Source organism: Narcine bancroftii, chromosome 7 (assembly GCF_036971445.1).
Source record: "Narcine bancroftii isolate sNarBan1 chromosome 7, sNarBan1.hap1, whole genome shotgun sequence".
In the NCBI taxonomy this organism is placed as follows: Eukaryota; Metazoa; Chordata; class Chondrichthyes; order Torpediniformes; family Narcinidae; genus Narcine; species Narcine bancroftii.
In genome coordinates this window covers 201,444,326-201,470,571 of record NC_091475.1, presented here as the reverse complement: position 1 = coordinate 201,470,571, position 26,246 = coordinate 201,444,326, and the positions used below count along the sequence as shown (strand labels likewise).

Below are 26,246 nucleotides of genomic sequence, written 5' to 3'. Positions count from 1 at the left end.
TCAGGGTGGGATGTGAGTGGGAAGGAAAGGTTGAAAACCACTGCTCTAGACCCAATTGTTACTGAAATATTTTGCTTGAGCAAAATTGCCAATGGGCCATTTCATTTGGAGTTATGAAACCATACACATAATGAGTCAATTAGGTACAATTAAAACAGCAGTTTTCAAACCTTTTCTTTCCACTCACATACCACCTTAAGCAATCTCTTACTAATCACAGAGCACTTATGGTATCGGATTGCTTAAGGTAGAATGTGAATTTAGGGGAGTGGTTTGAAAACCACTGCCTTAAAGAAACATACAAGCTTCTAAAAGGATGTTCTTTTGCCTGGCCATCAATATTTATTACAGGATAATAATGGAATTACTGCAGTGATGAAGAAATCCTGAATGGAGATTTGTGCTGAAGTACCTCCCCTCCAATTCTATCTTCACCTCCTCCTGTCTTAGTAAAGCAATCCTTAGCCCCTTTCACACTTGCAAGTGGTCCCAGGAATTAATGGCAATTGGACTCAAAAGGATCTAATGTGAAAGGAAAATCTTTTCAACGCCAGCATGAGATGATATCATCTCACGCCGGGGATTGACGGCCTCGACTCCTAGTACAATCTCTGGTGTCTGCAGATGCCAGCGTTGCGATCAGGCCAGTGTTGAATGGGCAATTCTGTTCTGGCATAGAAATGACCCAAGTTTTGCGTGAGTTCAGGAACATGAAGGAAGGAATGATTAAAATGAATGTATAAACTTTGCCGAGGGAAAGTCACAGTGGGAGAGAGAGAGAGAGAGAGAGAGAGAGAGAGAGAGAGAGAGGGGGGGGGTAAATAGTAATAAGCAGAATTTTTTTAAAAAGCATGGCAAAGTTAGTAGTGCTATAGCGCACAATTTATAAAGACCATGTGGAAAAGCGATGGCAGACCTGACTTCCCAGAATGCTGTGGAGCAGAGAAACCCCTCCATGAGTGCTCCATGCATGCCACCGTGCATACCACCCTTTCTCTACTGCACAGCATTCTGGTAGGCCAGGTCCACCATTGCTTTTTTCCATGGTATTTATAAATGGTGCACGATAGCGCTACCAACTTTCCCATCGTATTTAATAATTGTCTGCTATTGCTATTTATTGCTACCACTTTCCCACGGTCCTTTATAAAGATTTATATAGGTCGGCACAACAACAGGAACTGAAGGGCTCATTCTGTGCTGTACATAAAGCTTAATTATGTTATTAGACATGATTAATTTTGTTCAGATATAAGATCATAATACATTGATCTCGATTTAGGGCAGATCCACCATTGCTCAATGTGTCTTGATGTCACCAGCAGAAGGTTGAACAGTCCTAACCTCAGGGTTGGCTTCTTGCAAGTGTGAATGCATGGAGTGCCCCAGTTAGGAATGGTCAAGAGTGAATAGCAAAAATGCCATTCCTATTCCAGGACACTGAATGGCCGACTTAGTGGGACACAAGTGTAAAAGGGGCTAGTGAATCAACGGACACATCCTATCCTGATCACATTGTTTCCCTTCTCCTTCCCTTCCAGCAGAAGAATGCATGAATTTGAAATCAAGCACCTCCAGTCAGTGTCCAGTCTCTCCAATGTAGAGCGGGCCACATTGGGATCACCGGGTTCAGAGGATAACTCCTGCGGATAGACAAGTCAAATAGTTGCTTTACTCAGAAGGACTGTTTTGGGCCCCAAATGGTGATGATGGAGATGTAGGCGCAAGTGCAGCATTTCTTGTGGTCACAGGCGGATGTATGAGGGGACAAATAAAGAGAAGGTATGTGGACGAGAGAGTCCTTGAGGGAGCAGAGAGGGGAGGGAGGGGGGCAGATATGTCTGCTGGTGGAATCACATTGAACATGGCAGAAATTGTGGAAATAATTTTTAAATTTCAATTTTTAAAATTTAGACATACATGGAGATGTTTCAATAATTCATATGTTCTGGACATGCTAGAGTCTTGACGAATATTGGAACAAGGTACTTCAAGCTTTCTCTGCACTTTTAAACCAAATCCGCTAACTGCTGTATTTGGTATAGTTGGAGAGAGACACAACCTTTACGGCATCTGAGCTGCATGTATTAGCTTTTATTTCCCTTATATCTAGGCGGGCAGTGTTGCTCAGATGGAGGGACATTACCCTGCTTAATCATGCTCTGTGAATACGTGACATCATGTCATGTTTAAACCTAGAGATTAGATGCTCAATTTTGATTTGAATGTAAATTTTCAAACACCGTGGGAACCCTTTGTGAATTACTTTTATAATCTTTGATTTGTTATGAAGGTATGAATATTGACTAATGAGATAATTTATTGCTAATAAGAATTCTATCTTCCCTTTCTTTTTTCTTTTGGCCAAACAGCTTCTTTCTTGATAGTGTAAAGATTTTCCATTTTTTAATATAAAAATATCATTTCATGAGATTAAAAAGAAGGACATGGATGAGGATAGGGTGGTAAGATGTGGTCTACATGGATTTTAGAAAGACATTGGAAGTCATGAGTCACGGGATCAGTGGAAAATTAGCTCTATGGATGATGCACCATCAATAATCACAGAAGGCTGATATTGTGAAAATATCAGGTTTTTTATTAACTAAAGACAGAAACTACCATCAACCTTATTGACTGATCAAAGAAAAGAGAAAGGAGAACTTGCAAAGGGCTAGGATTAGTCTTTGGAGGCATGTCCAGCCAGCAGTAGCCAATCATGGCACAAAGTAGTTTACCACAAAGGATAAAAAAAATTGGCTTGTTGGATGAAAGCAGAGAGTAGCAATGGAAGGAACATATTCTGTCTGAAGGTTGGTGACCAATGGAGCACCAAAGGGATCTGTTCTGGGATCCTTTTGCTCTTGGTGATTTTTTTAATAAATAATTTGGATGAAGAGGCAGAACAATGGGTCAGTGATTGCAGATGACACAAAGATTGGAAGAGTTGTGGATGGAGCTGAAGTTGTCGAAGAGTACAGGAGGGTATTGACAGGATGCAGAGTTGGGCAGAAAAGTGGCAGATGGAGTTCAATCTGTAAAAGTGTAAGGTGATGCATTTTGGAAGGACTAATTAGAAGGATGAAGGTTAATAGTCAGTTAATAAGAGTGTGGACGAACAGAGGGACCTTGGGGTTCAAATCCAGAGATTTCTCAAATTCGCTGGACAAGTAGATAGGCTAGTTAAGCAGGCCTATGGGATGCTGACCATTAATAGGGGGATTGAATTCAGGAGTAGGGAGGTCATGTTACAACTCTACAAATCTCTGATAAAGCCACACTAAGAGTATTGTGTTCAGATTTGGTCATTTCATTATAGGAAGGATGTGGAAACCATGGAGAGGGTTCAGAGGAGATTTACCAAGATGATGCCTGGTTTGGGAAACAAGTCTTGTGAGGCAAGATTAGCACTTTGGAATGTAGAAGAATGAGAGTAAATTTGATAGAGGCATAGATAGGGTAGACAGCCAGTATCTGTTTTCCAGGCCAGGATCAGCAAACATCAGAGGATATATGTACAAAGCTAAAGAAGAGAAGTTTAGGGTCGACATCGGGGTTATTTTTTTTAAAAACACAGAGAGTTGGGGGAGCCTGGGATGCCTTGTCGGGGATGGTGGTAGAAGCTGAAACATTGGGGGCATTTAAAAGACTCTTTGACATGGGGATGAGAGAAAAATAGAGGGTTACAGGATAGGGGGACTTTTTTTATAGGAACGGATATACTTGTTGGCACAACATCAAGACACGAAGGGCATGTACTGTGCTGTATTTTTCTATGTTCTAATATAATGTTTGATCAAAATGTGGAGTACCTTGGCTGAAATAATATGATTTAAGTGTAATGAATCCCTAAAGAAAGAGATTATTCTTTTTTATTCACATAGATTTGATTCTTACTCTAGGATGTATTTATTTTTAATTTTGGCACAATTGGAAGGTAATGTTATGAATATGGATTATAAGGCTAAATTTCTTTCTGATAATTCACCACTTCTAATGTGTAATTATTTTTGGAACAAGAACAAATGGTTTATAGATGGTGATTAAATTCAACATTGTTAAAAAGGACAGATTTTTGTGATTTTTATAACAAAACATACTCATATATTTTTAGAATTAAATTAAAATTCTGTTTCTAATAAATTTGTTGTTTGGGATGCATTAAACACAAATTTAAGAGCATAAATAATAAATTTTACATCAAAAATTAAGAAAGATTATACCAAACTACAGGATCTGGAAAAGATGTTACAAAAAAACTTTGGTTAAGAAAAGAAAGAAATTAATAAAGAAAAAGTTTCATTTTAATGTGATTCAGACTTATAGGACTGAAACGTTGATTGATTGAATTAAGCAAATATATTATAAATTAGGAGAAAGAACTCAAAGTTTTAGTTTGGCAGTTAAAAACTGAACAATCTTCTAGAATAATTACTGCAGTTATGAAGCGATCAAAGACTATTAGTTACAATCCTAAAGAAATTAATGATTTTTTTGAAGTTCTTTATTCTGATTTATATAGATCAGAATTTATTGGAAATGAGGATAAGATTGATATTTTCTTGATCTCAGATAAATTTATTTAGCTTGATGTATCAAGATCAGAAAAATTTGGATGCTTCTTTTACGATAAGAGAAATTAATAAATTGGTTAGTTCATTACAGAATGGAAAATCTCCAAGAGAAGATGGTTTTCCATCTGAATTTTATAAAAGGTTTAAGAACTTTTTAATTCCTCTGTTCATGGAGGTGCTAAAGCAGATGATGGAAGCTCATTTTTTTTACTGGATTCCTTTTCAATCACGATAATTAGTTATATCAAAGAAAAATAAAGAATTGTTGCATCTTGAATTTTATTATCCAGTACCTTTATTGAATGTGGATTGTGAGCTAATATATTATCTAAATATCTGACTGATTTAATTCATATGGATAAAGCAGATTTTATTAAAAAATGGTATTCTGCAGACAATAATGCAGGATTAATTACCTTAATGAATTTAATTCAGAGAAGAAAACATAGTAGTATTGCAGTAAATTTGGATGCAGAAAAGGCCTTTGATAGATTGGAATGGAACTTTATTTTAAAAGTATTGGAAAAGTTTGATATTGGTTCTATGTTTATAAATTGGGTTAAAACTTTAAATAGAAATCCTTTAGCAAATTTTTTTTACTGATGGCCAAATTTCTGCTTCTTTTCTATTAACTAGGTCAAGTCGACAAAGTTGTCCTTTCTCCCTAGCTTTATTTATTTCAGCAATTGAAATTTTTGCTGAATTTACTAGACAGGATTCAAAGAACAAGAGAATTAAAGTTATTCTTGAAGAATATAAATTAATTTATTTGTTGATGATTTCTGGTTTATTAACTGAGCCTAAAAATTCTTTATTACAATTACCAATTACATTGGAAGAATAGGGGAAAGTCACTGGTTATAAAGTTAATTGAGGAAAAAAGTGAGATTATGCTCTTAGCTGTAGGTGATTACACAGATTGTAAAAATAGTCACAAAATTTAGGTGGCCAGACAATGGTATTAAATATTTAGGTATTAGAATTGAAAATGATTTTAAAAAATTATATAAATTGAATTGTTTACCCTTGCTCAATAGAATTGTTGCTGATTTTTAAAAAGTGGAATAATATGCCTATTATTTAAATTGGTAGAGTAAACTGTGTTAAAATGAATGTTTTTACTAGAATTCAATATCTTTTTCAATCAATTCACATTCAAATTCCTTCAACATTTTTTTAAAGGATTTAAATACAGTGGTTCTCAGCCTTTTTCTTTCCACACACATCCACCTTTAAGTAATATCTTTAAGTATTCCCTATGCCATAGGTGCTCCATGATTAGAAATGGATTGCTTAAGGTGGTATGTGGGTGGAAATAAAAAGTTTGAAAGCTACTGTTTTAATCATACCTAATTGACTCATTATGTGCATGGTTTCGTATCTCCAAAGGCAATGGGCCAATGACAATTGTTCTCAAGCAAAATATTTCAGTTACAATTGAGTCTACATCAATGGTTCTGAACCCTTCCCACTTCCCACTCACATACCACCTTCTGAACCTTCTGAACCCTTCCCACTCACATACCACCTTAAGCACCGATGGCATAGGGAATACTTAAAGTGGTATATGAGTGGAAAGAAAAATTTGAGAAGCATTGACTTGGAAATATGAGTTAGTGTGTTTGTGTCTTCCCCATTTTAAGAATTATTATAAACCAGTTCAATCAGATTTATAAATTGTTTAATTTAGATAGTATTCCTGCTTGGGTTTCAGATGAATTTAATGCAATAGAGGATATGGATCCCCAAGATTTTATTTACAAATGTAATTTTAAGCTATTATTTGAAAGTAGGGAATCATTTACTTTGAAATTTTTGATTGAGTTGTGGAATAATATTGATAATGACATTGGTATTGTGACAGATTGTTATATTCCATATTATATATTGATATGTTTTATAGGAAATAAATTGTGGCATGTTTTTCAGTGTAGGTCACATACAAACACTTCAAAGATATCTCATTTAAAATGCCAGAGCTCTGCTCAAGCCAGACAATTCAGGCTCTGAGGGCCTTTGAACACACTTTGAAGAAGGCCTATAAGGACTTCACAAGTAGGTGTTAATTGGACATGCTGCAGAGTAATGGATTATTGTTTTGGAAAGGAACAGATGAACAAACTCGAAAGAGAGAGAGAGAGAGAGAGAGAGAGAGAGAGAGACAGAGAGACAGAGAGACAGAGAGACAGAGAGAGAGAGAATTCAGTTCTACAGTTCAGTAGCAGCAGCTGGGACTGGAACAGGACAAGCTGACAAGCTTGTGGAAAAACCCCATTTGGAAGATGGGTTGTGAGTTCTTAGTTCAGCCTGGTCAAAGCCCTTTTGATCCATACAAGAGGAGAGGACTGGCTACATAATGTGTCACTTGAAATAAGGGAAACAAAAAGGAACTCTGTGATGATCTAAAAAAAAGTTATCATCTGAAAAACCCTGATGGGGCAAGTTTCTTCAGCAAGACACTGAAGTGGCTGATCAGAAGAATCTTCCTGAGTGGCAACAATTTACCTTTCAAGCACCAAGGCCTAGTGAAATTCATAAATGTTAAATTTTGTGCACAGTATAAGAATTCCCTGATACTGGTGAACTTGGAGGAGTGAGAAGTAAGACTAGACTATGGATAAAATAACTTTTTTTTACTTTGTATACACATTATATAGAATTAGAAGGGAATTAAATTAGGTTAAGCTAAGTTAATAGTGGTAAGTTAAAGTTTAATCCTGTTTTCATGTTTAAAGATAATTAAAAGCAACTTCTGTTTAAGAAAGCATTTGTCTTGGTGAATTTCTAGTGGGATCCTCTGAGCTCATAACAGTATGAAAGGTTAATATCGAGAAAAAACACCTTTTTGTCAAAATAGGCTTATTCATTTTTCCATGGATAACTAATTGTTGAGGATTTGGAGATGGAAGGGCATTCAGATGATTGAAGGATGGGAGATTTATAACATTTGAAAGAATGAAGGAAAAATCTAATGTATCTTGTAATACTTTCAAAGCTTTTTTATGTGGCAAAATAGGTTCTACTTTGATGTTACCTAATCAAAGTGAATTAGAATTACTGATTTGTAACATTACTGTAAATAAGTTTATTTCAGTAATGTATAATTTACTTCAAATTAAGGCCCCCAAAATTGGGGTCCATATATCAAGATTAAGATGGGAATTAGATTTAAATACCCAAATAAGTGAAAAGGATCAAATGGATTGGTGTAAGAATAATATGAAGTGAAAAATATAGGTTAGGTCAATATAACTTTCTGCATCAGTTATATTTGATTCTGCAGAAATTAAATAGATTAAATCTTGATGTATCAGATTTATGTTTTAGATGTAGATCACTCAACTTGGCAATGCTCTAAAGTTAGACAATTTTAGTTAGGGGGTCAAATCCCCAGAGGACCCAATGTTATATTTATTAAGGTTATAAAGCCAAAATTAAATTTAAATTTTTATCAAATTGAATTTGTTTTAATTGTTTTAGCAGTTTCTAGGAAATGTATAGCAATATCATGGAAGTCGGAAATAGGTTTAGGCATGGAAAGATGGAACATGGAACTTCACAATTCTATACCATTAGAGAAAATTACTTCAAATCTGCAAGATAAATATCATGTTTTATTTGGAAAATATGGAGTCCATATTTATAAAATATTGGTTTGCACATACGATTGACTCTCTAAAGACCTCACTTCTTTGTAACCTCCAATAGATTTTTCTGTATAAAAATTTTATTTCCTTGGCATTCTCCAGTTTTTTTTCTTTCTTTACTTTTTTTCTTTTTTTAGGGGTGAGGGGGCTGGGAGGATGGGAGGGTTGTGGGGGTTGGGAGTACATATTCCACATGTATAATTTTTTTCAAAATAATTTACAATTGAATGTAATGTAATTATAGCGTGATTTAAAATTATAAATAAAGTATTTAAAAAGTGTAATGTATTTTTTGAATTTTAATATGTTCTCTGTACTTTTGGGGATGAAATTTCAACGTTAATAAAACAGGCCATTTTGACCCACAAGTCCATGATTACATCCAATTCCAATTAACCTACAACCTTGGACGTTTTGAACAGTGGGGTTCAAACTCTGGTCCCCACTGCTGGCGCTATAAAGGCATTGTGCTAAATGCATATATTGGATGTAGAGGCTGGTGAGATGGTAATTGAGGGGAAAGGAAATCTTGGGGTGGAGGGGACCAGGGCAGATGTGTGGGAAATAGAGGCGATGTGGGTAAGGGCTGAGTTAATGGAAGTCAAGGGGAAGCCACATTTCTTTTGAAGAAGGGGTCATCACTGATGTTCTTTAACTGAAGATATCATCCTGGGAGTAGATGAGACTGAGGGATTGAGGGAAAAAAAAGGAATAGAATCCTTCCAGCAGATCAGGATGTGCAGAGGTAACTGCGAGAGTTGGTAGGTTTATAGAAGATGTCTGCAGAGTGTTTGTCTCCTGCGATGGAGACCACGAGAAAATGATAGAGCAAGTGAATTTGAGGTTGTGGTAAAAGTTTTCACCAGAATGGATAATGTTGATAAAATGATCAGGCCTGGTTACCCTTTAATTCCTATAGATGCTGTGTGATCTGCTGAGTTTCTGCAGTGGATATGAATATTGGATTTGACAGAGCATCTGATGACTTTCTTGGTTAAAGGCATTCCAGGCACTCACCACTCTTTGTATGAAATACCCACATCAGACATCTCCCCAAAACCTTCTTTCCCTCATCTTAAACAGATGTCTTCAGGTGTTTACAATTGAATTCACATTTGCAGAAAGACAAATAAAAATAAATATTTTTGATCAAAGATAGTTAAGATCTATATCCTTGTATAGGCCTTTGGTCATTTGGTCCTCATTCGTCCCTGTGGTATGAAATGAAGTTTAACTGCTCTTGTGACCATCTTAGGGGTGTTTTACTGTTAAATACACAGCATTGTTGTACTTATGGAGATCTTCCCGTCGCTCTCACTCATACCTTGAGGTAGGAGTCAGGCCCACAAGTATGTTATGTATCGTTACCTCCTATGTAGGATACCTGCTGAGTTCCTCCAGCATTTTGATATTTTTCCTACAATCACAGCATTTGCAGTCTCTCACTCACCAAATGGCTGAAAAATTAAAGTGTTTTGGTTCAATGTGAAGGGGGAGAAGAATCTAATTTGTCTGCAAGATATTTGTGCAACAGGTGTGAAAACACCTTTTGGTTGAGAGAAACCTTTCCAAACACTCAGCCACGGTATCATGTTTGCAAAGCCCTCATTGCGAGAACATGATTCAGGACTTGAACATACTGAACTCTTGTTGACCAGAGTTTGGTCTATCCCTAACGTGGCTCCAACCATTCAAGTGAAAATGAAAAATCAAAATATAAGCAAGTGGCAGAAATCTGAAATAAAAACAGCAAATGCTCAAATAATTCAGCAAGCCAGACAGTACCTCTGGAAAGGAGCCTCTTCATCAGGATTGAGAAAGTAACAAAACAAATTTGTTGACCTACCTGCTGATGTTTTCCAGCATTTTCCAATTTTATTTCAGCATTGAGTTCATGAAGCACCTCATTGAACACAGAACGTTACAGCACCGTACAGGCCCTGTGCCCAATGACATTTTGCTGACCTATGTAAAACTACTCCACAATAATCTAATCCTTCACAGCACATGACGCTCCATTTCTCTTCCATCTGCGTGTCTATCTAAGGGACCTTTAGGTGTTCCTATTGTAACAATCTCCACCATCACGCCTAAGTGAAGAGAAAATGAACTGCATAAAAACGAACATCTGTAAAAAGAGAAAGAGAGCAGCGCATGGGTCCGTAAGGGATACCTTGAAGAAGGGCGCAGGCTCTAAATATTGGTTATATATCTTCACCACCTGAGGATACTGCAAGTACTGTTGAGTTCCTGCAGAATTTTTGTATTTTTCTACCTTCACCACAGTTTAGCCTGCCTGCTTTGTTCTTATAACTGACAAAGGGCTTGTAGCGTGAATAAAAACTCTCATGACTGGAGGGAGAACAAATGCTTTTATTAGTTTATAACTGAGGGTAGGATCTCACAGGAGTCTTCAGACGGGTTCTGGGTTTAGGCGGGAAACTGTGGTTATACGTGTAGTAATACGTTTCCTCCATTGTATATAGTTATCATAGTTGGTTGTATATATGGAGCTGGCCCACCTATGGATGACTTATACCCTATGACTTCTCACCCGTGGTACAGGGCTATAAAGGTCGAGCTGTGGCGGTGCACTCTCTCATGGCGAACCGGCCCCATGTGTAACGGGGCAGTCGTGGGAAGATGGCGTCGTCAGTGGTTCTTCCTGATTCAAACCTCCCTCTTAGCGTGCACCTCAAGCAGTGATTATGATGTCACCACACACGTAGTGACTGAGCCTGTGCTGCCCTTAAAGGGGCGCACGCTAAATTCAAATAAACAGTTGTTAACGACCCTCAACATGGTGGCAGTGCTTTCTTAAACTGTGCAGAGTGCCACAGTGGTGACCCCGTATGAATTCGGCTGAGTTTAACGCTGTGGGAGTCAAGCTGCTCCCCTCCTGGATCCATCGCCTGTGGACATGGTTTGGGCAGGTGGAAGCACAATTCCACCTTAGAAATATCTCAGCGGATGCCACGATGTTCTACCACGTCGTGAACGCATTGGATTAGGACACAGCAGCCAGGGTGGACGACCTCATCCATCAACACCCACACCTTTCATCCCACGTGTTTGGACATTGCTGATGCCTGCAGACACTAAATCTCCACCGTGGCCGCCGCCAGGGATGAGTACGCTGAGATACTCCACAAATTTCCCGCCATCCTGGAGCCGTGCTTCAATACCACCTTCTTCAGACCTGGAGTTTTCCACCACATCACCACGCAAGGCCCCCCATTTCACGCCAAGCCCAGATGGCTGCCCCCCAAAAAACTACAAGCGCAAAGGAGGAATTCTCAAGGCTCCAAGAGTTGGGGATCGTCCGCTGTTCAGACAGTGCCTGGGCCTCACCATTCCATATGGTCTCCAAATCATCAGGAGACTGGAGACCCTGCAGAGACTACCAATGGTTAAATGATACTACAACTCCCGACAGATACCCAATCCCTCATATACAGGATTTTGCAGCCAACCTCCATGGTGCACAGCTCTTTTCCAAAGTCGACCTGGTATGGGGATATCACCAGATCCCAGTGCACCCCAACGACATTGGAAAGACACTGATCAGCACCCCGTTCAGCTTTTTGAATTCCTCCATATGCCGTTCGGGTTAAAGAATGCGGCCCAGACGTTTCAGCGCCTCATGACAGCAGTGGGAAGGGACTTGGACTTTATGTTCATCTACTTAGATGATATCCTGATCGCCAGTTGCAATCGCAAAGAACGCAAGGCCCATCTCTGCACCCTGTTTGCCCGGCTGGCAGAATTCGGCCTCACGGTCAACGCGGCCAAATACCAGTTCGGAAAGCAGTCGCTGCAGTTCCTGGGGCACACCATCTCAGTGGCTAGGGCCGCACCGGCAGCAGAAAAGGTGGCAGCTGCCCAACGTTTCCCCAAACCCGCCACCCTCAAAGGCCTACAAGAGTTCGTGGGGATGGTGAACTTTTACCATTGGTTCATCCCCAGCGCCGCCCATACCATGCGTCCACTGTTCACACTGATCAGCACAAATGAAAAAATTTTACCCTGGTCGGAAGAGGTGACAAGGAATTTACAGCGACGAAGGAAGCCCTCGCCAGTGCAATGCTGCTGGTGTTTCCACACCCAGAGCCACACATGGCACTCTTGGTGGACGCCTCAGCCACAGTGATCGGGGGAGTGCTGGAGTAATGGTTGGATGGGCAATGGTGCCCGCTGGCCTTTTTCAGTAAGCAACTACGCCTGCCAGAGCTCAAGTACAGCATGTTCATTCGGGACTTCCTGACGCTCTACTTGACCATTTCCGCTATCTCCTGGAGGCCAGAGCCTTCACAATCTTCGTGGACCACAAGCCCCTCACCCAGGCACTCGCCATGGCCAAGGACCCCTGGTCAACCAGACAACAGCACCATCTATCTCACGTGTCAGAATTCACTACCGGCATCTGGCACAGGGCAGGCAAGGACAACATGGTAGTGGACACACTCTCTCACTCGTCCATCAATACTCTAGTCCCCAGCCTGGACTATACACAGCAAGCCCAGGCCCAGCAGCAAGATGCGGAGATGCAAGCCCTCCAGACCACCATCTTGGGCCTCGACTTCAAAGACATCCAGTTGCCCAACAGCCCAGATGCGCTGCTCTGCGATGTCTCCACAGCTCAATGTGCCCTGTAGTCCCACCATAGTGGAGGGTGAGAGTTTTCAGTCTAGTCCACGACCTTGCTCATCCCTCGGTGAAGACGACCGTGTGGATGTTGGTGGAGCAATTCGTGTGGCACGAACCTAAGAAAGAGGTGGTGGAGCTGGCTTGGAACTGCACCAAGTGCCAGGCCTCCAAGATCCACAGGCACACGCAGGCCCCAATCCAACCTTTTGACTCATCAGCGTTGATGTTGTCAGCCCCTTGCTGGTATCTAGAGAGGCACACTACCTACTTACGATAGTGGACTGAGCCACAAGATGGGCTGAGGCCATCCCGATCAGAGAGGCTTCAGCAGAGACGTGCGCTAGGATCCTCGTCTGCCAGTGGATTGACCAGTTCGGCGTGCCAGCGTATATCACAAGTGTCAGGGGTGCGCAGTTTACCTCCGCACTATAGGCCCAGCTGGCGAGACTATTGGGAGTTAAACTCCACCACACTACCTGCAATCCAACAGTTTGGTGGAGAGGTTTCACCAACACCTAAAGTCCACTCTCGTGGCTGGACAGGACAGACGAACTGCCTTGGGTCCTCCTCAGGATTAGGACAGCACCCAAGGAGGACCTGCAAGCCTCATCGGCAGAAATGGTACATGGCACACCACTTTCCCTGCCCGGCGTGTTCTTCAGCCCAGAAGTGGGCACAGCACCTGAGGATGTGAACCTGTTGGCAGATCTCCGCTGGAAACTGGCCTCCCTGGCCTCTCCACCCTCATCATGCCATGGCACCTGGCCATCCCACCGCCCCAAAGAACTTGACTTGGCACAGTTTGTATTCATTTGGAGAGGACTGCAGCAGGCACTACTACAGCACCCATAGAAAGGTCCGTATAAGGCACTCTGGTGATCCAGTGGAACTTTCACTCTAGATGTGGTGGGGGGGTGGGGTTGGAAGGGGATGGAGGATAGTTTTACAGTGGTCCGTTTGAATGTGGCCCACTCAGTCTTGTCGCAGCCAGTACAAACGGCCGTGCACCCAAGCAGCGGGACATGTAGCCGGTTCTTTGTGGGGAGGGCGGGGGTTGTGTGGCGGTGCACTCTCTCATGGCGAACTGGTCCCATGTGTAACGCCATGCGACAGGGTAGCCATGGGAAGATGGGGCCATCTGGGGTTCTTCCTGATTCAAACCTCCCTCTCAGCGCGTGTCTCGGGCTGCGATTATGACGTCATCACACACGTGGTGACTGAGCCTGTGCTGCCCTTAAAGGGGCGTGCGCTAAATTCAAATAAACAGTAGTTAACGATCCTCAACGTGGTGGCTGTGCTTTCTTCAATTGCGCAGAGCGCCACAGAGCCACCTTTCCCTCGCTGCCATTCCTAACCTGGGATCTGGGCCAGCAAGGTTCTTCTGTGTATTAAAGCTTATCATTTCCTCAGCTTGTGTTTGTGGTTACTGGTAGTGCCCTACAATATGTAAGCAGACTGGGTGGAGCCAGACATCAGCTCAACACACTACCAGTGAATCCCAGTTCTCTGTAGGGCTCAATCCGGAAACATTGGTTCCTCTTTACAACCTATGGATACCACGTGACCTGGTGAGTTTCTCAAGCACGTTGTGTATTGCATTTGGACCTCATGTCCTCAGTCGAAAAGTCTGGAATTATAAAACCTCTGCAAACTCTCAACAAAAGGCCTAAACATGTTAATTGAGTGACAAAAATATCTGATAGTTGACTCTTACTGTGACTTCAGAATGCCATGAAATTCTCTGCAATTAGTGAGGTGTAATGTGATCAAGTTAGCTGTCAGTTCCCATAGAATGGTTGAGTCATACCTTCATTTTGTGCTGGTAAATCATGGCCCTTCAGCCCACCAGGCCAAAGCCAACCATCATCTCTATCCACTATCAGGATCCCAAATATGTTGCCCTTGCTTTAATCTTTTTACTCCCATTGTAACTTGAATGGCTCAATTGGTGTAGCGGTTAGCTCAACACCTTTACAATGCCAGCAATCAAGACTGGGGTTCGAGACCCATTGTGCCTGTGAGGATGTTCTCCCCGTGTCTGCGTTGGCTTTCTACAGGAACTCTGATTTCCTCCCACCATTTGAAATTTACTGGGGGTGTTCATTAATTAGGGTGTAAATTGGGCTGCAAGGACTCATGGGCCAAAATGGTCTGTTACTGTGCTGTATGTCTAAATTAAAAATAAATTAAAATAAATACTCTGCAAATGTGTTGAGAACATGCAAACTCCTTTCGAATAGCGCCATATTCGAAATCAGGACACTAACGCTGTAATAACATTATTCTAACCATAAGACTAACTGTGCCGCCCCACACTTAAATAGCAAGTATTTTTGCTTTTTATTTCTGATATGCTGGCACAAAGATCTTGCAATGAGATAATTTCCAAACAATATCAACAGTTACTCACATCAATGCTGTGTCTTGAACCTGATCAAAACATTTTGGCAGAGTCTAATATGGTTACATATTGTCCTATTAGGAAGAGAACCAGGTTCAATGGGTTCACGGAGAAATGAGTCTGGACACAAGTGTTACAATTACATGTAACCTTAATTAACACACAGGGGAGAATGTTAAACAGTACTCGATTACTATTTCACTTAAGCAACGATATAGACATTCACATCGGGACCTACATTGGATTCCGATAATCGTGAACCTATACTTGACACACACCACAAACAGGGACTTTTGCACACATCCAGTTCCTTGAACCACTGGGTGTGCAGCTCTCTGCAAGTATTGATTTATTGAAATACTATGGGTCATCTTAAATAGCGCACACCTTACCCCCAACACTTCCAGCAATGTCCACAGTAGCGACTTTGTGTGGAGTAATGTCCGTGGTTGGACCACTAGGCAGAATGTGCTCTGTGTTGGTGTTTTATACAGTGCTAATCTGTGCTTCTAGCCAATAATAACCCTAGGTGATTTAAATTAGTCAATGGCAAAGTATGCACTAATGGGTGGTCAGAGTCCAACCTTGATTGACAGGTGACTTCCAAATAAGTTTCAGACAGGGAGGACATGTGACCATCTGCAATACACAGATACAGGCAGGGATAAGACAGAAATGAGAAGTGAATTTTTGGATTTCTCTGCCTAATGAAGAAGTAAAGATACCTTATTAAATATATTTAAGGCACAGTTATGTAGTTTTTCTGGATCATAAGTGTTATGGAGAACAGGTGGCTAAAGAGACCAGATTAGTGATGTCCATTGAACGACAGTCCAGATTTGACAGGCCAGACGGCCTACTTCTGCTCCTATTTCTTAGTCGCGATGGAATGCTCCGGCTTAATACACTGACCATCCATTATCTCCTACTGATCCACTCAGTTCCTCCAGCAGATTGTGTCTAGCTTTGGATTCTAGCATCCACTTCTCCTGGGAGGCTGAGAATCAGCAATTCTCCAAATGGCCACTAGGTGGGCTCAAAAACACTGAAATGCTCGAGGAACTCAGCTGGTCTTTTCATCATCTGTAGGAGACAAAGTTGTATTGCCGACGTTTCGGGCCAGAACCCTTCTTCAAGGGAACATCAGAAAAGGCAGAAGCCGGATCTATCAGAAAGTCTCAGAATTCAAACAATCCAGATCAACAAAAGGTGTAAATTGGATGTGATAAGGGACAAGGTAGAATTTATCATGTCTGTGCGAAAGGAGGCAGGGACTGGAGAGACGACGGTGGAGGGGGGTAGGGGAGGGTGGGGGGGGGGGGAAACATGTGAGTGGGAGGGGCAGTTTTAACAAAAGCCAGAGAAGTCGATATTAATGCCATCCGGTTGGAGGGGGCCCAGTCAGAAGATGAGGTGTTGTTCCTCCAATTTATGGGTGGTCTCTGTCTGGCAGTGCACAAGCCCATGGACAGACATGTCAGCAAGGGAATGGAATGGAGAATTGAAACGGGTAGTGTTACGAGCCCAGAGGACTCCAAAACTCAGCAAGAGAAATTCACCAAGACAATGGTTTCTTAAACAAAAGTTGCTTTTAATTTTCTTTAAACATAATAACTTTAACTTATTACAATTAACTTAACAACATAACCCCCTTCTAATTCTAAGCGCACGTGTATGTAATGTTCAGGAAAGTTCTCTGTTTCACTGTCTAATCATTCACTTTTTACTTCTCCAAGTTTACTGGTATCAGACAATTCTTAGACTGTGCACAGAATTTAACATTTATGAATCTTCACCAGGCGCTGGTGCTTAAAGTTAAATGGTTACTGCTCAGGAAGGTTCTTGTTGATTTCAGAGAGAGATTTGTTGCTCGTTGGACACACACCAACTGATTTCGTCTAATCAGTCACTTCAGTGTCTTGCAGAAAAAAAACTTGCCCCATCATGGGTTTTCCAAATGATAACCTCCTCTTCCAGGTCACCACAGAGTTCCTCTTGTTTCGCTTATTTCAGGAAAAATACTCTAGCCGGCCATTTCCTCTTGTAAGGACTAGAAGGTTGAGAGGGGGACTTGATAGAGGTATATAAAAATTATGAAGGGGTTAGATAGAGTAGATGTGAATAGGTTCTTCCCCTTGAAGGTAGGAGAGATTGAAATGAGAGGTCATGAGTTAAGGGTTAGGGGGAAAAAGTTGAGAAGGAACATGAGAGAAAACTTCTTCATTCAGAGAGCGGTGGCTGAGTGGAATGACCTTCTGGAAGAGGTGGTTGAAGCAAGGTCAATTTTGTCATTTAGGAGAAATTGGATAGGTGCATGGATGTGAGGGGATTGGAGGATTATGGGCAAATTGCATGTAAATGGGAAGAGAGGAGATCACTTAAATTGGTACGGACTGGAGGGGCCAAGATGGCCTGTTTCCGAACTGTAATTGTTATATGGATTGTTATATGGAAACAGTTTTCAACAGTTTGAACTCAGAACTCACAACCCATCTTCAAAATGGGGTTTTCAACAAGCCTGCCATCTTGTCACTTTGCAGCCTCAATTGCTACTGTAGAACTGGCTTCTCTCTCTCTCTCTCTTTGTCTCTGTCTCTGTCTTTGTCTCTGTCCAAAGGAGAAATCACCTGATTTTTAATTCTCTCTCGGCTTGTAAAAACCACATGACCTCTTCCAGGGCTCCAAACCCAGAAGTCAAAAGATCTTATCAGTATCTGTGAGTGCGGACTTTATTGCCCATAACCATTCTAACATAACAGTAGCCTCAGGGAGATCCGTGCTATTGCAGCAGACGGAGATGAGGTGCTTAACAAAGTGATTTTCCAGTCTACGCCTAGTCTCTCTGATGTAGAGGAAACCCCAGCAAGAGCACCTGATGCAGTAGATTATCCCTGCAGATTCACAAGTGAAATATTTGGAGCTCTGAATGATGCTGTGGTAGGAGGTATGGGTGTATGTGGAGCATCTCCTGCAGTAAAGGAGTAGGTCCCAAGGGGAATATTGGTTGGGTGGGGGGTGAAGGGGGGGAATGGTTAAGGGAGTCATGGAGGGAGTGTTCCCTGAGGAAAGCAGAGAGGGGAGGAGAGGGGAACATCTGCCTAGTGGTGGGATCACTTAGTAGGTTATGGAAGAGGATGTGTTGGATGCGGTGGCTGGTAGGGCGGTGTGTGAGCACAAGAGGAATCCTGTCCTTGTGTGGCAGAGGGAGCCAGGGAAAATATTCAGGTAATGGAGGATATGCGGGTGATGGCCGAGTTGATGGTGGTAGAGGGAAAGCCACATTATTTGAAGAAGGAGAACAGCTCTGACGATGTGACATGGAAGTCCTCAATCTGGGTGCAGATGCGACGGAGACAAAAGAATGGAATGGAATCCTTACAAGGGACAGGGTGGGAAGAGGTGTAGTCGAGGAAGCTGCGGGAGTTGGTGGGTTTATAGAAGATGTCTGTCGAGAGTTTGTCTCCTAAGATAGACAGATCGAGGAAAGGGTAAGTGTTGCAAGTGAAATTGAGGTCCGGGTGGAAGTTGGCAGCAAAGTGGATGAAGTCAACGAGCTCATCGTGGGTACACGAGGCAGCATCAAAGTAGTCATTGATGTAACAGAGGAAGAGTTGAAGGGCCTTGCCTGTGTAGGTCTGAGGCAGGGATTGCTCCATGTAGCCAACAAAAAGGCAGGCACAGTTGGGACCCCTGTGGGTACCCATGGCTACCCCTTCAACCTGGAGAAAGGTCAATGAGTGAAAGGAGAAATAATTGAGGGTGAGGACAAGTTGTCAGCTGGATGAGGGTGGTGGTGAAGGGGGACTGGTTGGTTCTTTTTCCCAGAAAGAAACAAAGGGTTTTCAGCCTTCAGTTTGGGGATTGGATATCTTGATCTGCCTTTTCTGATTTTTCTTCAAGAAGGGCTTAGGCCCGAAATGTTTTTGTTTCTGTATTGCTTCTGTGATGGGATATATTATATATAAATAGGTCTTTAAAAGAGATAGATTGTTGGGGTTTAGAGAGTAGGTCACTCCACAAACCGACATTAACACTTCACAAAAGAGATCGCATATAAAATGCAAGAGCTTTGCTCACATTGGACATTCAGGCACCAGTACCTTTGCAAAGAATTTCTAAAGCAGGTGCAAATGGAAGAGTCTGGCCTCAAGAGGCTGATAAGATCTTTCAAAGATTGGGTCTTGAGCCTTGGGGGTTGCATAGTTTTGCAAGCAGAGAGAGAGAGAGAGAGAGAGAGAGAGAGAGAGAGAGAGAGAGAGAAAAGATGTGATTCTTTGGAGCGAGATAATTCAGTTCTGCAGAATGACAAGCTGGCAGGCTTGATTGAAAACCCCATTTTGAAGATGGGGGTGAGTTCTGAGTTCAGCCTGTTGAAAAACCCTTGTGGTCCTTACAGGAGGAAATGGCTGACAATAGTGTTTTACCTGAAATAAGGGAAATAAAAGGAACTAGGTGGTGACCTGGAAGAAGAGGTTATAATTTGTAAAACCCATGATGGGGCAAGTTTCTTTGTCAAGACACTGAAGTAAATCAGTTGGTGTGTGTCCAACGAGCAACAAATCTCTTCTGAAATCAACAAAAGAGCGGCAACCCTTTAACTTTAAGCACCAGAACTTGGTGAAAATTCACAAATGTTAAATTCTGTGCACAGTATAAGAATTGCCCGATACCGGTGAGAAGCAAGATTGGACTGTGAATCAAAGAACTTTAGAATTAAAAGGGGGTTAATTTAAGTTAATAGTAATAAGTTAAAGTTTGATCCTGTTTTTTATGTTCAAAGAAAATTAAAAGTGACTTTTGTTTAAGTAACAAAAGTTACTTACAATAAAGGAATTTTGGTACAGGAATTTCTCACAAACACCAGAGGGCATCTATACAAGGTGGAGGGTCAACGTCAGGGATAAGTTTTTGACACAGAGAGTGAGATATCTGGAAGAGGTGGTGGTGGAGGCTGGTACAACAGGGACATTTAAAAGAGGCAGGCACGTAGATGCAAGAAAAAGAAGGTTACGGGTAGGAGGAAGGGAGGGTTTATTTTATTGATTAGGTCAGCACCACATTGTGGGCTGAAGGGCCTGTACTGTGCTGCAATGTTACGTATTCTAAAAATCATCTTTCCATTCAGCTGCTTCCAAATTTGCCAGCTTGCTATGATTTGCTATAACTTTGTAGGGTGTGACATTGTTACAAAGTTATGTAGCCCATAAACAGGATGTCTGGCTAACCATCAAGCTCTCATCTTCACCACTTATACTTTTATTCTTTATTTCCAACAGCAGCCCCAGATTTTCCATTCACCTGCTCTCTAGGAGCAATTTACGGTCAACAAACCAAGCAGTCCACGCAGCTTTGGAAACCAGAGGGAATTCAGGTCACTGTGGTTCCAAAGCAGCACCTCTTCGAGCTGAGCCCTGTTACTCACCTCATGTTGATTCAAATCAACAGTCAATGCATGCTCTGCAGGAGGGTGACAGTTACAGCACGGATTGCAATTAAGCATGAGGATCGCAATGTAACTGGCACGGGCAGTTTCGACTGAAAACAAAATGGAAACAAAAAGGCATCTTAAATTTGGAGTTGGGAATTTATTGGAAGTTGTTCTAAGAGATTAGATGTTCAAGTACTGTACAGTAAAATCCCGGTATCCGTCACCTTCGGGGATTGGTAGATGCTGGATAAGTGAATTTTCCGGTTGCTTGAGATTGCGTGTTGTGTGATTGGAGGACAATTTTAAACTTGTATTTTTAACCTATTTATTTTCTGCAATTTTTTTCCCCTGTTGCTTCAGGTTGCTTGAATTCCAGATAACAGATATCTTACTGTATGGAAATAGACAGGGACAGTGACTGATTAGGGATGGTCAACAAGGTAGGTCAATTTTAACTAAACTTATAGAGGTTTTTTGAGGAGGTGGCCAGGAAAGTTGATGAAGGAAAGCCCTTGGATGTTGTCTACATGGATTTAAGTAAGGCCTTTGACACAGTCCTGCATAGTCAGAAAGGTTCATAGTGAGGGAGTAAACTGGATTCGACATTGCCTTTATGGGAGAAGCCAGAGAGCTGAAGTGGATGACTGTCTATCTGACTGGAGGACTGTGACTAGTGATGTGCCTCAAGGATTAGTGTTGGGTCTATTGTTGTTTGTCGTCTCTATCAATGATCTGGATGATAATGTGGTAAATTGGATCAGCAAGTTTGCTGATTACACAGAGAGTGAATGTGTCGTGGATGATGAGAAAGACTTTCAAAGCTTACAGAGGGACCGGGACCAGCTGGAATAATGGGCTGCAAAATGGCAGATGGAATTAATGGAGAAAATTGTGAGGAGATGCACTTTGGAAGGACAAAGCAGGGTAAGACGTACATTGTTGGGCACTGAGAAACACTGAGTAGAACAGTAGGATCTAGGAATACAGATACATAATCCCCTGAAAGTGGCCTCATAGGTACTATGAGAACTTTTGGCACTTTTGCCTTAATAAATCAAAGTATTGAGTATAGGAGTTGGTATGTTATGGCAAAGTTGTACAAGACATTGGTGAGGCCTAATTTGGAGTATTGTGTGCAGTTTTGGTCACCTAACGACAGGAAAGAAATCAATAAGATTGAAAGAGTGCAGAAAAAATTTACAAGGATGTTGCTGCAACTCTTCAGGAACTGAGCTACAGGGAAAGGTGACGCAGGTTAGGACTTTATTCCCTGGAGTGTAGACGAATGAGGAGAAATTTGATAGAGGTGAACAGAATAATGAGGGGTATAACTAGAGTAAATGCAAACAGGCTTTTATTTTCCACTGAAATTAGGTGAGATTAAAATTTGAGGACATGGGTTAAGGATAAAAGGGGAAAAGTTTAAAGGGAACATTAGGGGGGGACCTCTTCAAGCAGAGATTGGTGTGAGTTGGAACAAGCTGCCAGCTGAATTGGTAAACGCAGGCTCAGTTTAGACATTTAATAAACATTTGGGCAGGTACATGGATGGGAGGGGTGTGGAGGGATATGGCCCAGGTACAGGTGAATGATGCCAGGTAGAAGGGCCTGTTACCATGCTGTATGTCTAAATTAAATTAAAATTAAATAAATAGATCAGCACATAATAGAAGGGAAAAGGACCTGTTTCCCTGCTGTTGTGTTCTATGGTCCTATTGTTCAGCAATTATTTTAAAGAACAGTACAGCCCAATTAAGGCCCTTCAGCCTACAATGTTGTGCTGACCCATTGTAATGGAGAGGCAATGTCCACCACCTGGTGGCGCTTCTGTGCTCCTGTTCAGAGGACACACTACCCGCCAATTAATGTCAAAGACTCACCCCAAGCCATCAAGGTGACCCTTGCGATTGGCCCACCTAAATCACCAGGTGCTGCAGACCAGGCAGCCTGCCCTGACTCATCCCTGGCCTTTACCCAATTGGCCAATCACCCAAAAGGAATCACCTTGGCTGACCCCTGCTGAGTCTTTGCACTTGGCTTTGAGCCATTGGACACAGCAGCCAATGGGGCCCAGCCTGCCCCGTTTGGTTGGCCCCTTAATACTGCCTGCAGAACTATAAAGGGCCATGTGCCCCTTTGTTCTGTCTCTTTTTGGACCCCTTGTGGTACTGGGTTGGGGTGAGTCCCGAGGTTAGGTAGCAAGGTTCACGAGAATGTCGACCGGATTTCAAGGTTTGAGTTGCAGGGAAAGGTTGTGCAGACTGGGGCTTTTTTCTCTGGAGCGTAGAAGATTAAGAGGGGACTTGATAGAGGTGTTTAAGATTTTAAAAGGGACAGACAGAGTAAATGTGGATAGGCTTTTTCAATTAAGAAAGGGGGAGATTCAAACTAGAGGACATGGTTTAAGATTGAAGGGGGAAAATTATAAGGGGAACATGAGGGGAAATTTCTTTACGCAGAGGGTGGTGGGGATGTGGAATGAGCTTCCGGCAGACGTGGTCGAGGTGGGATCATTGGTTACATTTAAGGAAAGACTGGATCGTTACATGGATAGGAGGGGACTAGAGGGGTATTGGCCGGGTGCTGGTCAGTGGGACTAGGAGGGTGGGGATTTGCTACGGCATGGACTAGTAGGGCCGAACTGGCCTGTTCTGTGCTATAAGTGGTTATATGGTTACATGGTTAAGAGCTGTGTCTGTACTGGTCAAGGGGTGGGGGAACATAGTCTCACCTTGATCCTGACTGTTGGATGTGTACGTTCATGTAATTTCCCCCAGTCTCCTGTCATTTTCTCCCTCGTTATCTGAGGTGTACATTTACTCCTTACATATTTTGTATGTGTGTATAGGTTTGCCTAGCATATTGACCCTGTTGTCCCACTTGCATCCCTGAACTAAACATGGTCTGGTTCTTAACTTGTGGGACCCACATGAACCCTTAAAACACCCATAAAACCACTTCACAGTCAATGTAACTCATCCCTCCTTCACCGTTCATAACCTTTTTTGTATATCCATGTTTAATCAAAGAATCCTTTAAATGCCCACATGTCATCACTCTCAAACTATACTCTTGAAAGTGAATGGGAGACACCCTCTACTCTGTAAAAAAAAACCCCACCTCTGCCATTTCACTCAAACTTTCCTGCTCTATTGTTAAACAGATGTGTTCTGGATTTGATGTTTGCCACATTGGAGAAAACGTACTGGCTGCCCACTTTATCAATGCTTTTCATAATCTTATACACCTTTATTAAGTTGCCTATCATCCTCCATCACTCCAAAGAGAAAACCCCTCACTTATCAACCTCTCCTTGTTAGCATGGTATTCTGCCTTGGGGTTTGATGCTCCAAAATGTATAATTTTCCTGATTGAACTCCATCTACCATTTCTCTGCCCAACTTTGCATCTTGTCCATATCCCAAAGAACTCTGCAGCAGGCCTATACATTATCCACAGCCCACATGTCATTTGCCAATTTACTAAGCCTTGCCTCCAAATCCTTATCCAAGTCATTTACGAGGTACAGATCCCTCTGGAACACAACTGGTCACTGATCTCCAGGCCTTCTGTGGGCAAGTTAGTTCTGAATCCTTGCAGCTAAATTGGTCAGGATGACATGACTCATGACCGTACAATGAGGAACATAGTCATATGTACCACATTCATCCACATGACCTACTAAGTTCTTCCAGCACTTCTATGTACTGTACTAGCACCCGCTGAGACTAGATGGGGGGGGGGGCGGTGGGGGAACAATAACACATGAGCCAATTTCTCTCCCAACAGTCACTGACAAAGGAATAGAACAGCCTTGGGCTCTGTTCGAATCGAAGGTTTGACCCTGGAGATCAGGCTGCCGATGATTTGAGCAGAAATCTGTACGGCTCCAGAGGCGCTGGAGGTGAATCCATTCAGTGTCTCTGAAGGGACTCTCTTTTGCTTCTCTTCCTCCTGCTTTTAGGGGAGCTTGTCAATTCTCATGATGACATTTTGATTGCCTTACAAGCATTACCTCACTTTCTCTTATTTTTGCACTAATTTATTTATTTTTTAAATGTAATTTTATAGCAATATTTGCAATGTTGCTGCAAAGCAACGAACTTCATGGCATGTTCATGACAATAAATTCTGAATCTGATTCTGATGGAAATTGACAGCCGGACTTTTCATTGTCTTGTGCTGCTTCATCGATGATTTCCTCTCAGTTAAAAGGCCACAAAATGGAGGTGTTTGCCAGCGATCTCGTGTGTACGTGCAATGACTAGAAAATAAAGTGTGCAGCAGGAATTTGGTGCGCTGGGGCAGAAGTGGGGAAGAAGCACTTCTTTGCAACAGGCCGACTTTAGACATTTCTCTGTGGTTTATGCTTGGAACTCTACCAAACTAACACTCCAACACACCCATTCCCTTCACCCTGTTACATCCAGCCAGACTTCGCCGACATTTTCTCCGTAGGATTGGAGAGATAAAATTTTGGCCTCCTCCTTCAACCTGGAGGACATCTTAAAGCCACCACACAGGGTGATGGAACACCCATTGATCTTCCTAGTAGGTGGTACACGAGTTGGGTTTGACATGGGGAAGGAGGAGAAGAGTATGGGGGCAGGAGAGCTGGTGGGCACCTTATTGTGGACATTGATACTCATGAGTCCCACACCTCTTGCCATAATGAAGGGGCTTAGATGCCAACAACCCTTTCTAATAATACCTGGCCTTCCTCAAAGTACCTCAGGTTATTTAATTTTCATTATAAACTGATGGAAAACATCAGCATTACCAAACCCTGATTCAAGATGCTATTTCCTTCCATTAAGAAAAAGGCTTGGAGCGTAAATTGCCTCATTGTAGTTTCTATTCTCATTTGCATACTGTTCTGAAACTATCGGAGAGACTGGGTGCAGCCTGGGAGGTCACTTCATTGAGCACCTCGGCTATATCCCCCCCACCTCATCACCCCCACCCCCCCATATCCTGGATCTCCCAGTGGCCACCCATTCAATTCCCCATCCCAGTCCCTTGCTAACATGGTCTCATGCACTGCCAGACTGAGATCACCTGCAAATTAGAGGAACAACATCTCATCTTCTGTCTGGACACCCTCCAATCAGTTGGCACTAATCTCAACTTCTCTAGTCTTCATTAAGCCCCTCCCACCCCCATCTTCTTCCCTCAGTCTCCTTTCTTCTATTTCAGTGTTTCTCAACCTATATTTTTCCACTCACATTCCTCCTTAAGTAATCCCTTACTAATGTTACGAGCCCAGAGGAACCCAAAAATCCAGCTGCAGTAGATATTCACCAAGACAAATGGTTACTTAAACAAAAGTTGCTTTTAATTATCTTTAAACATGAAAATAGAATCACAGTTTAACTTAACTAAACTAACTTAGTCCCCTTCTAATTCTAAGTGCATGTGCATGTAATGTATGTGTAACTTCAGAAATGTTCTTTGGTTCACAATCCAATCTCACTTCTCACTACTCGAAGTTCACTGGTTGCAGACAACTTTTATACTGCGCACAGAATTTAACATTTATAAAGTTCACC

At 42.0% G+C, this 26,246-nt stretch overlaps 1 long non-coding RNA gene across 2 annotated transcripts in view; it reads left to right on the top strand.

Moving 5' to 3' along the window:
* LOC138739616 (uncharacterized) overlaps positions 1–26,246 on the top strand; it is a 105,244-nt gene that overhangs the window by 63,531 nt on the left and 15,467 nt on the right. The window contains exons 1-2 of one of the 2 annotated variants that reach the window (XR_011342343.1): positions 14,377–14,436; positions 21,058–21,137. This is a non-coding gene — a long non-coding RNA (uncharacterized lncRNA). Of the gene's footprint in view, positions 1–14,376; positions 14,437–21,057; positions 21,138–26,246 lie in introns of those variants that run through there. The other variant, XR_011342342.1, reaches the window with a different exon arrangement.